The 12634-nt window shown below is 40.2% G+C and overlaps 1 protein-coding gene and 1 pseudogene across 2 annotated transcripts in view; one reads left to right on the plus strand and one right to left on the minus strand.

Moving 5' to 3' along the window:
* Positions 1–12634, plus strand: part of YTHDF2 (YTH N6-methyladenosine RNA binding protein F2) — a 37233-nt gene that overhangs the window by 6498 nt on the left and 18101 nt on the right. The gene's annotated exons all lie outside the window — the stretch shown is intronic.
* Positions 152–5832, minus strand: LOC307176881 (large ribosomal subunit protein eL6-like; annotated as a pseudogene). The gene has a single exon. The product of its transcript is annotated as a large ribosomal subunit protein eL6-like (transcript).

Here is a 12634-nt window from a genome sequence, read left to right on the forward strand (position 1 = left end):
AGACCTTTCTTCCTTCTGTCTTTTGTAGTGTTCTGGTTAATCACTTTTTTTTTCCAAAATCTTTTTCCCATTAGAAAAGGTAATTATATAAAACTTGGAAAGCAGATCATCCAAAAGAGCTGGCTTCTTGTTCTTAACATTTGGTTGTATTCCTAAAGATTCACTTTCTCTTTTCCTCTGTAACAAGTGGGAATCTTGGACAGAGTGATAGGGAATAGTTCCAAAGTAAAGAGTTGAATTTATTTGAAAGGGTTGGTAATGCTTGATCCCATGTATTGAGTGTAAACTCTAGGACCATAAGAAAATGATAAAATAGTGGTTGGGGCAGATCATATTATCCAGAAGTTAGACATGTTGAAGTATAGGAAGGAGGTGAAAAGATAATGGCAAGGAGAAAATGTTTTTAAAACATATGTATATATTAATGATAGAATCCTGAGTGGTTAGCTTCAGATGTAAAATAAACAAAACGTAACAGACTTAATGTAAATACATTTTCCTTGAATTTGTCATAAATTCATAGGGATCTTACGTAATTGATCTAGGACCTGAGGCACTTGTTATGCCTTTATAAAGACTTATTCCTTTGAGCAGTGGGAGGAAGACTGCTCAGAGAAGTAAGTTTGCTCTGGTAGATTCTTGACCTCCATAACACAGAATCAGAGGTCCATAGTTGTCTAACTAAAGCTGGATGATTGACTTTTATTTTTGGCTGCATTGTGTCTTCGTTGCTGCTTGCGGGCTTCCTCTAGTTGCGGTGAGCGGCCTTCTCATTGCAGTGGCTTCTCTTGTTGTGGAGCATGGGCTCTAGGCGTGCGGGCTCTAGGGCACAGGCTCAGTAGTTGTGGCGCACGGGCTTAGTTGCTCCGCAGCATGTGGAATCTTCCCGGACAAGGGCTCGAACCCATGTCCCTTCCATTGGCAGGTGGATTCTTAACCCCTGAGCCACCAGGGAAGCCCAGGATGGTTGACTCTTTATCTTCCAGTGTGTACAGACAGATAAGAAATAGAGGTATGCTTGTCAGTGATGCTGAAAGTATTGGGGAGATAGAGCCAGGTTACTGGAAAGTTGGCTGTCAGAAAAAACTTGGTACTTTTTAGTTCTTTAAACTCTTTCCTTTCCCAGAGTTTAACAGTTTAACTTAAAATCCTCCAGAATCTATAGAAAAAAGATACTTGATTATTTTTGCCAAACATCTGAAAGGCTCTAAAGATGTCTTAACAGGCTTCTGTTTCTAGAGGAACAAGGAAGGAGGCTGTGGCCTTTTAGGCATCATGTAGTGGCATAGCAGATTATGAACGTGTGTGGGGGCATCCAGGTGCTTGGTTTAACTACTTGAAATATGCATAGTATTTGTTGCATACTAAGAATCTGCTTACTTTCATCTGCAAAGTTCTGTCCTACATCTTGTGATTTAAAAGCAGGAAGGCAAAGATAGGAGTATTTTTTGGAATGTGCAGCATAGCCGCTAAGATAAATTTGTATTTGTTAGAACTAGTGGGAAAGCTTGTGTTTAAAAGTGAAGTAGCAAGTCTGAGGATTGTTAATTTGTGTGCACTTTTAATCAAGTATATATCTGTATTCACTTGAGTGGTTCAGTGAATGATAAAACTTCATAAGTAGGTGTAAGATTCATTGACTAGCCTTGTGTTTTCAGTGAGTGTAATAATAATCAAGGTTTAGGGTCTTTGTTAAGCTAACTAATGGCTCTTAAAACCGTTCTGTAAAGACTTTTGATGAATGAGTATCCTAATTGTTCTGAGGCTGGTGAACAAACCACCAAAGGTAAAAACTTAAAAGCTTCAATTATACTTGTGTCAGATTACTTTTTAGTTTACTTTCTTTAAGAAGAGCTTGCTGGGGTTTCAGGAAGGTCCCTATGATTGCTTCCAAACCCAGCTACCCTTTCAGTCAGTATTGCCTTACTCCTGTGTTGCCCACTGTTACCCTTTAACATCCTTACATAACTGACTGTAAACTGTTCTTCCAGTTTTTAATTAGGCTTCCAAGACAAAACAAGTTTCATGATAATGGGACTGATAGCTCATTGAAGCATTGACTCTCTTAAGTGGGGTGTTTGTATATGTGCCTTGGTATTATTTACAAGATTGAAAAAAATCTTCCAGCCAAATGGAAACTCAGTCAGTAGGGAAATACTTAAAACTTCATCCTGAAAATGATGTCACAGCTGTTCTAAAGTTCCGTGATTGGGCATGTTTCTTGGCAGAACACACTGAAGCAGAACTACAGCCATTTTTGCCTTGTTCTGTCACATGATCTAATTCAATACCATAGAACCTTCAAGATCTGTCTGGCTTGGATATTTTGGATCTGTCTGGCTTGACACTTCCAGCAAATTTTAGTGACTTCATTTACTTCGTTGTATACTTTAGATACTATTTTGTAAACTGCTTTCTGCATTTATTTAGAACTTTCCTCTAATTGTTATTCTGTGACATCACTTTTTAAAAATTTATTTTATTTTTGTTTGCATTGGGTCTGCGTTGCTGCGCGCGGGCTTTTCTCTGGTTGTGGCGAGCGGGGGCTACTCTTCCTTGCCGTGTGCAGGCTTCTCGTTGCAGTGGCTTCTCTTGTTGAGGAGCATGGGCTCTAGGTGTGTGGGCTTCAGTAGTTGTGGCTCACGGGCTCTAGAGCGCAGCCTCAGTAGTTGTGGTGCACGGACTTAGTTGCTCCGCGGCATGTGGGATCTTCCCAGACCAGGGCTCAAACCTGTGTCCCCTGCATTGGCAGGTGGATTCTTAACCGCTGAGCCACCAGGGAAGCCCTGTGACATCACTTTTTAAAAAAAATTTTATTTAATTTATTCTTTTATACAGCAGGTTCTTATTAGTTATCTATCTTATGCATATTAGTGTATATAGCTGTGACATCACTTTTGATGGCTTCATAGTATTCTATCAAAAATTTATTGTAATTTACCAGTCCCTGTTACTGAATAGCTTCTTTATAATTTTTTTTCCAGCTAAAATAACAGTTGTAAATATCCTAAGGTATAAATATTGATTCATACCTATCCTTAAGTGCTGTGTCAAAGGATATATGCTTTTTTTTTTTTTTTTTTGCGGTACTCGGGCCTCTCACTGTTGTAGCCTCTCCAGTTGCAGAGCACAGGCTCTGGACGTGCAGGCTCAGCGGCCATTTCTCACAGGCCCAGCCGCTGTGCAGCATGTGGGATCTTCCCGGACCGGGGCACGAACCCGTGTCCCCTGCATTGGCAGGCGGACTCTCAACCACTGCGCCACCAGGGAAGCCCAGGATATATGCTTTTTGAAGGTCTTGCCTGTGCTATATATTGCCATATGAGCTTTTTTCTTAAAATTTTTTTTTTGTTGTTATTACTGTCAGCTATTCAGAAGATGATGGCAGTCAGTTAATCTTTTTCTCTGTCTCAACTTTGGAATAGTGGGGCATAAAGGGAGAGGTACTCCCTGCAATAGTGATTTTTTTTTTTTTAAAGAAACCTCATAAAATGTTGGTTTAGTTCCCCCCCCCCACACACAATATTTATTTATTTGGTTGTTCCCGGTCTTAGTTGCAGCAGGCAGGCTCCTTAGTTGTGGCTCCAGGGCTCCTTAGTTTGCCACACGTGGGCTCCTCATTTGTGGCATGCGAACTCTTAGTTGCAGCATGCATGTGGGTCTAGTTCCCTGAACCCGGGCCCCCTGCATTAGGAGTGCGGAGTCCTATCCACTGTGCCACCAGGGAAGTCCCTAGTTGGTTTAGTTTTGTCTTATCTTTCTAGCTTTTTAACTCTAGGTAAAAATAAGATAGTCTAGTAGGGGAGACTAAGGGCTGTGTAATTCTCTTAATGTCTAGCCCAACATTAGACTCAATCAGGCACTTGGGTAAAGATTTTTCTGAATAACTGGAAAGCTAAGGGGAGATTGAGGAGAGACAGATCTAGAGTAAATATTACTATAGTGACAACAGCTTAAGGTGTATATTTTTAAAAATTTCATTGCTATTAAGTGAGAATAGCAGGATTTTTTTTTTGGACTGAATTATTTAATTAGGTTCTTTGTAAGAAGTTTAGAACACTACTTTGTGAGGATAAATTCTGTTTGTAAGAGCGAACACAGAGGGGAGGTAACCCTAGAGTTGAGGAACAGCTTTTTGTTTGTTTGTTTGTTTTTGTTTTGAGGAACAGCTTTGATTCTTCGCAGAATTTGTCAGTCCACAGCTTTCTGATCAACCTTCCGCTGCTCTGTAATCTCGTATTTCTCTCTGTGTCGAAGATCTCACCTTCCTGGTGCCTGGGCTTACGCAGTTTCTTCTTGAAGTAAGCATCAGTGAGATGTTCTGGGATTTTCACACCACTGATATCAGTTTTGGTGGAAGTGGCAATGACAAATTTCTGGTGTGTTCTCCGCAGAGGAACTTGATTGAGGGACAGAGGCCCAGTCACAAGTAGCAAGCCACTGCTCAGCTGCTTCAGGAAAATGACCCTCTTGGCTCTGTGGCGCCCAATGAGGATAATCAGAATGGTCCCAGGAGTGATGCTAGCGTGCAGTTTTCTCACATGCTTACTGAAGGGTTTTTTGCCGTGACTCAACAGCTTTCGAGGCACATCTTCAGTAGGATAATACCTAGGCATTTTGTGAAGTATAACCACCCAGGTACCACTATTCTTGTCACCACCAGCTGGTTTTGTGACAATAGCAAGAACCTTCACCTTCTTTTTCTTTTCAACCTTGGATTTAGCTGCTGAATACTTCCTCTAGTACAAGGCCTTTCTGGAATACATAGCCGATCGGGAATATCTGCCAATTCCTTTGACCAGGACAGGGTTTTGGCTGCATTGGGGCTTCCCCTTCTTAACCTGCTTCACCTTTTTAACCTTGCCACCAGCATCAGCCTTCTTGGCTTCAGGTTTTTCCTCCTTAGTATCTGGCTTCTCAGCCTTTTCACCCGCCATCTTGCAAGATGGGAAAAAGAACTCAGCATTTCTTTACCTTTAGGATTATTCTGATTTTCAGGCAGAAGACCTAAAAATGGTGACTTGGAGTGTGTTTGGACATACTGAAAATTTATTACGGTGTTTAAGAATTGAGATGAAGCTATTTATCTTTTCTTGGAACAACTTTACTGTGTGCTAGACACTACAGAGAAACCACAAATGTATTGTCAGGGAGCCTTATATTAGTGACAAGTAACAATACAAAATGAAAAGTGTTTTCTCAAGGTATGCACAAGGTGCCAGTTTGGAAGCTTGAAGATTGCCTAACCCAGCTTGGGGTGTGGGTTGATTGATCATAGAAGAATCCTGCAAGAAGTGATCTCTGAGCTGAGCCTTGGAAGATGTATAGAAGATAGCCAGAGGTGTTTTGAGAAGAGTGAACATGGTTCAGAACAGCCCAAATCTGTATAGATAATAACACTGTAGAAATAATAAGTTGGAATAGGAATTCCTGTACAGTTCAAGAACAAGTCTAATGGGAGTTTGTGGAATGGGTTTCCAGGAAGGGAAGTTTGGAGATTAGATTAGGAAAAGGGAGTTAAATGAAATGTTTATGCAGTTAGTTGGATATAGAAGGAATCTACTGAGAGAGATACAAAGTTGGCTTAAAATAAAGTACTAGAGTTTAAGAGAATGAGGAGTAAGATCTAATTTGAGTTAGGATGGCGGAGGTCTTTGATGTAAGCTTCAGTGAAAGGCAATGGGAAACTTGTAAAGGTGAACCAGTACTTCGTAATAATAGGTATCATTACTGTATATATATATAGAGCTCACTTCTTCCTGCACTGTGCTTTATACATGTTATCTTATTTCTCATCGTAGTGTTTAGCTTAGTAGAGATGATTTATAAGGGGGATTATGATAGCTGTTATCAAATGATTTTTCATGCTAGTGACAGCACTGGAACCAATAGGTAAAGGTTATAGGGAGGGAGATTTTTGTAAAGGGGGAACTTTCTAAAAATGGAGTCTTAGTCACAGGAGGCTTTCAAGAAGAGACTAAAAGAACTTTTATTAGGTAAATTGTAGAGAAGATTCACACATGGGGTAGTTTAGATCAGAGAAACCGAGGAGTAAAAGAGGATTAGGTGGCCCAAGATAACATTTGAGGTTCATGGAGAGGAATTGATGGTACAAAACAGGTCTTTTTAGTAAGACCTTATTTTTGTTTGTGTTCTATAATTTCTGACCTAAATACTAATTACATATAAAACATAAGAAAGGACTTGAGAACAGAAGGAGATAGATGACAGATAGGATTTGTGGATTCTCAGTGAATCGTAGTATAGATTAGGTATTTGGGTAGTTATTAATATATTTACTGTGTATTAATGAAAAAAATTATTACCTAAAATGTAATAAAGACTTAGCAAAGGAACATAGAAGTGATTACTTGAGAAATGTTTCCTTTAAAAAAAAAAATCTAGTTTTCCTATAGTGTTGGCATAAGTAATATTTCTCTTATATAAGGAAGTTTTTTTTTTTCCTTACAGCCATCTTTTTCCTCCTAACCCTTTAATTTGGGCATTTAGTCCCTTGTTTATAAATGTTTGAGGTAATCATCTTGGCTCCATTTTCAACTTCAGAAAAAAATTTAAAATATCCAAGTTTTAGTGATACAAAAATCAGAAGAAAGAAACATCACTTTAGCCAAATATATTGTTTTCTTACTATTAAATCTTTAGGAAATAAATGACCATGCAGTATTGTTCTTTCCATTTAACATTACTCCACTCCACCACTGTTTTAAATTGCTTCTTCAGAGCTAGTGAGTGGGCATCCTGTTTTAATCAGGATGGCAAACCTGAACGTTTTGTAAAATTCTAAGGCCGTCTATGTTGTCTTCTGTCTTGCAGATAAATTTACTTGTTTTTCTGCCAGTAGGATTGAGGGAATTCTATTTGTATTACTCACCACCTTCCTTGCTTTGTGGATAAAATGCCTTTCTGTAGCCTTGTTAAAGGAGGACCAAAAGAGAATAGGTGATACTGAATTTGGATCTCTTTGAAGCATGTCCTTTGTTTGTATCCATCTTTCAACAAATGTTTTGTGGTTTTTTTAAATTTAATTTTATTTTTGGCTGCATTGGGTCTTCTTTGCTGCACGTGGACTTTTCTCTGGTTGTGGCGAGCGGGGGCTACCACTCTTCATTGTGGTGCGAAGGCTTCTCATTGTGGTGGCTTCTCTTGCTGGGAGCCCGTGCTCTAGGCATGTGGGCTTCAGTAATTGTGGCCTACGGGCTCAGTAGTTGTGGCTCGCAGGCTCTAGAGCACAGGCTTAGTAGTTGTGGCCCATGGGCCTTAGTTGCTCCATGGCATGTGGGATCTTCCCGGACCAGGGCTTGAACCCATGTCTCCTGCATTGGCAGGCGGACCACCAGGGAAGCCCCCAGATGTTTGTGTTAATTGCTAGGATAGAACAGATAAACAAGGCACCATCTTTGGCTTAGGACCAGATAGTGTTGCTAGGTGGACAACAAAATGGATAAAATATGAGATAAGAGCTGTAATAGGGGGATGAAGAAATATTTTGGCTTTCTGGAGAAGTGATAAATTTGCGGAAATTAAGAAAGTCTTCATGGGGGAAAGAACATTTGATCTATATCAAATAGAATGAGTAATTGGGTAATCAGCACTTAAATGATAGCACAGTGCTTGGCACATGGTATACATAAAAGTTTAGCTATCTCATGTAATGTATCATTCTCATATTTTAGATGAGGAAGCAGGCTCAAAGAGGTTATTTATACAAGGTCTCATAGCTAACAAGTGGTGGAGTTGGTAATTCAATGTCCAAGTCCAATAATGTGCTAGAGCTAGCTAATTGTGAGCCAGTTGTTTAGCTTTCAAGAATTTTAGCAAGGTAGTTGTTAAGCACAGTCAAATTGCATAAACTTAAAAATTAAATACGGGCTTCCCTGGTGGCGCAGTGGTTGAGAGTCCGCCTGCCGATGCAGGGGGCACGGGTTCGTGCCCCGGTCCGGGAAGATCCCACATGCCGCGGAGCGGCTGGGCCCGTGAGCCATGGCCGCTGAGCCTGTGCGTCTGGAGCCTGTGCTCCGCAACGGGAGAAGCCACAACAGTGAGAGGCCCCCGTACCGCAAAAAAAAAAAATTAAATACATTGTATTAAAAGGTGTTTTAAATGCCTTTCTATTTACATTGAATTACGTTGTATACTACAGTTAGTAATATGTTACAGTTAAACTACATAAACTTAGAATACCATTATGATTACAATTAAACTGTAATATTTAAATTCATCACTCTTAAAGTTATTATGTTTGTATCAGTATATAATGTTGTGCTTTTGCACATGTCTTCTCAGCCCCACTGTATTCCTGTATTCCACTGGTAGTTTGAGGTCAGCCATGTTATTGACACCACGGAAATTGGCAAATGCTATATACAAATCAGGACTTGATTTTTCTTGATTGTCTAGACTTAAAGGGATGGAGAAAATATTAATATAGATTTACCACAAGGCATGTGGGATCTTAGTTCCCCGACCAGGGATTGAGCCCGTGCCCCCTCCAGTGGAAGAGCGGAGTTCTAACCACTCAGGGAATTCCCTTAATGCAGATTAAACTTAAGTGTGTCATGTCTCTATCCCTGACATATTTTGAATGAAACAAAATTTGAAGAATTAGTCTTCCAGAATTTGAAAATTATTATCCAGTTTAGCAAGGAAGTTGCTCAAATTGACAAGCCAGTGAAGTTCTGACATATGTTTTTGTTATTTCACTTTTGTCTTTAAGTCATTAGTATCAATAAATGAAAATACGTTGGAACTCCACCCAAAGCCAGTCTCTCTCTAGTCCCAAAGCCCATGGACCACTGTGTGATATGTGGAGTTTGCCAGATAGAAAACTGGGTCTTGTGAAATGAGAAGTTTAATATGGAAAGAATAAGTGATAAAGCTGGAGAGGTTGGTTGGGCCTGGTATAAGAAGGGCTTTGGATTTTTATCCTGTACTTATGTTTTTAGATTGTAAGGGAGGATAGTCAGTGTAGAGTGACAGTTTAGAGGATGGGAAGGATGAAATACTTACTGAGCACTGACTTCGTTAGGTACTTTCATAGTTTTACTTTAATCCCCACACCAACTCCCGGAGGCAGTATCCCATATTTATAGGTAGGAAAATGGAAACTCAGGTTAGCAACTTACCTGAAGTCATCTATTAAATGAGGAGAGAGAGGTGTAGGTGACTCAAATACCAAATGAGAGTCTTTTACAATAGTTGGGAGAAAGACAGAGCCTGTATCAAGATAGTGGGAATGGGGAAGTTACCGTTGAAAAATGTGGTAGAAATATTTGCTGATTAGTTACTTAAAAAAAAACAGAGAATGTGGGATGAGCAGCAGGTTAGGGTTTGGAGATGTGTTGGCTTTTGGAAATAGTATTTGGGGTGCTTGTAGGACAGAAAGGTGATAGTAGGATCTGGAGCTCAGGAGAGATCTGTTGATAGAAATTTGGGAGTTTCCAGCTCTCAGTATAGGTAAAGGCATGGATGAGTTTAAGATTCTTCAAGAATATTGGTAATAAAAATAATGGCTGAAATTATTGCTCATTCTGTAGTGTCTAATATGCACCTGTCCTGAATACATTTTTTAAAAAATAAATATTTGTTTTTGGCTGCATTGGGTCTGCATTGCTGCGTGTGGGCTTTCTCTAGTTGTGGTGAGCGGGGGCTACTCCTTGTTGTGCTGCGCGGGCTTCTCATTGTGGTGGCTTTTCTTGTTGCGGAGCATGGGCTCTAGGCGCACGGGCTTCAGTAGTTGTGGCACGTGGGCTCAGTAGTTGTGGCACACAGGCTTTAGTTGCTCTGCGGCATGTGGGATCTTCCCGGGACAGGGATCGAACTCATGTTCCCTGCATTGGCAGGTGGATTCTTAACCACTGCGCTACCAGGGAAGTCCCTGAATACACTTTTTTATGTACGTTTTCATTTAATTCTATCATTGTGAGGTATGTACAGCTATTTCAGTTTTACAGATGAAGGCACTGAAGCACAGAAAAGAGTATATTCTTTTTGCACAGTTGCCCAAACTAAGAAAGCAGAGCTGATGTTCTACTTCAGTGCGGTTCCAGAGCCAACATGCATTGAGAGAAGAGGGCCAAAGAAAGAACCCCCTGCAATAACACAATTTAAGGGATGGATTAAAGAGGGACCAAGTGAAAGGGTTTGAGAGGGAGTACTTGGAGCTTTAGAAAGAGAACAAGGAAAGGGCTATATCTTGAGTAGAATTTCAAGCAGTGGGGTATAATCAACTTATTCAGAGACTGTAGAGAGGTAGCAGATGACTGCAAATGCCAACAACTATCTGAATAAAAGTAACATGAGAGTGCTTTGTTAGGGGTTTGAAGGTTTTGGTCTCCATACATCATTCAACAGACTGTGCATTTGTTGTTTCTGTAGTGCTCCAGCCCTTCACAACCTGTGAAGTTTTCTAAGCTGTCTGTTCCAAGTCTTTCAGGGATTTAATGAAGTAAGACCAGCTTCTGTTTAGTTAGTACGGGCTGTTTTGTTGAATTAGACCATATAACAATGTCTGAAATGCAGTTGGGTATTAAAAATGTCAGTATTCTGTTTTTGCTATGGCTAAAGATTGATCCAGAGGGGACTGCTGTTTTTCCAGACTTAAACATTTTGGGACAAGGGGTAGTTAGCGATTCTAGAATCATTTAGTATTTACTCTGAATAGTTTAAATCAAGAATTACTCAGATGTGAACCGTTCTGCTTACCTGCCAGAAGTAAAGATTAGTCCTATGACAGTTTTCAAACTTTTAAAAAGTGGAATTGTTTTTTCTCCTCCAAACAAAACCTTACTCAGAGCCCCGTGAATGGCTAATTTCACACGCTCAGCTCTCTTTTTTTCCCTGGGTGATCTTCGAAGCATCTCCTCTATGAAGCATAATTTGGAATCCACTGGATGACAGGAATTTTTCAAAAAATGGAATAATGGTGCATGGAGGTGGAGTTGGGGGTGGGGGAATCTATTTTGAAATTGAAGAAATGCAAGGAATCTGCAGCTTCAGCATCTCATTTAGGTGTATTGGTTATTTAGTCTTGGAGGAAGGGAAGGATTAGAAAAACATCTCACAGCAGCTGGCGATGCTACAGCATTGGCTTTGACTGCCTTAGTTTAAGGAACTGTATGATAAAGGACTGACACCTGCACTATATAGGAGTTTCATGTAGAGGAGGAAAAGCTCTGTTCCCTGAATTAGGGAAAACAAAAGATCTCTTTCTTCACCATTGAAATCTGCAAGTCTGCAATTGAGGAAGAAGAGTGTGGTAGGCTCAGATCATCCTTTCTGCCTTTCTCCACAGAAACAGGTAATTCAATTTAAATTTGCATCCTGCTGCCACCACCTCCAAAGCAAATTTTTCTAGTTATAACAACTAGACAGTATAGACTAACAACTAGCTCAATAGTGTGCCCTAATGCTTTTCATCCCTTGCTGAATAAGCAATTCCTAATTGAACTGATTTAACTCCAGTTAGCCATAGGGAGGAAATATAAGTGAAACAGTGTAGTATAGTGGATATTAAAATGCTCATTTTGGGCTTCCCTGGTGGCGCAGTGGTTGAGAGTCCACCTGCCGATGCAGGGGACACGGGTTCGTGCCCCGGTCTGGGAAGATCCCACATGCCGCGGAGCGGCTGGGCCCGTGAGCCATGGCCGCTGAGCCTGCACGTCCAGAGCCTGTGCTCTGCAACGGGAGAGGCCGCAACAGTGAGAGGCCAGCGTACCACAAAAAAAAAAAGTGCTCATTTTACAGGATGAGACCAAGTACAGAAGAAAAGAATAGTAAGACCAGAGTTGAGTCATTTTTATGGAAGACTGGCTTTGAGTTGGGTCTAGAAGGATGTATATAGGAAAAGATTGTGGAAAGAAAGATGAAGGAAGAAAATGGCTTCAAGTTTAAGCTGTTGGGTATGTGGGGAGCGGGAAGAGGCAGGCAGTTGCTCTTTCCAACTCATTTGCATTTACTGCTGTTGTAATACCTGGTGGTTCTTATGAGGTATTTAATACTCTGCTACATGTGTCAAAGCTAAAAATTTGGACAGATCACTTGTGTAATATGTGAAGCCATTTAGAAAAGGTAGACTTACATGTAAGCTTTTGACTTCATGTGGACCTTTTGCGCAATCAGGGTATAGATAGCATATAGAGCTTTTAAACTGCATGTTAAAAAAATTTGCAATGTGCAAATTTTATATTAGCATTTTGCAAATTTTCCGTGTGCATTTGGTTTTCATTGTAATAACCAAATCATAAAATGTGTAGACAGTAAAAGAAAACTCATAGTTCCTCTACCCTGACAAAACCAGTCATCATTTTGGCTTATTTTCCGACACAAGTTAGTGGTTTATACAATTATAATCATATTCTGTGTAGTATTTTATCCTGCTTTTCCCCCTTAATACTTCAGGTATTTACCCATATTTAGCCATTTTTTGCATTTATACATAAGGCACTTTCCATATCTTATCTCTGATCCCTTGTAACAATCCTGTAGAATAAGATTATTTTCTTTTTTCTTCTTTTTTTTGGCCCCGCTGCTTGGCTTGCGGGATCTTAGTTCCCTGACAAACTCGGGGCCCCCTGCAGTGGAAGCTTCCAAGTCCTAACGACGGGACCGCCAGGGA

Source organism: Stenella coeruleoalba, assembly GCF_951394435.1.
Source record: "Stenella coeruleoalba genome assembly, chromosome: 1".
In the NCBI taxonomy this organism is placed as follows: domain Eukaryota; kingdom Metazoa; phylum Chordata; class Mammalia; order Artiodactyla; family Delphinidae; genus Stenella; species Stenella coeruleoalba.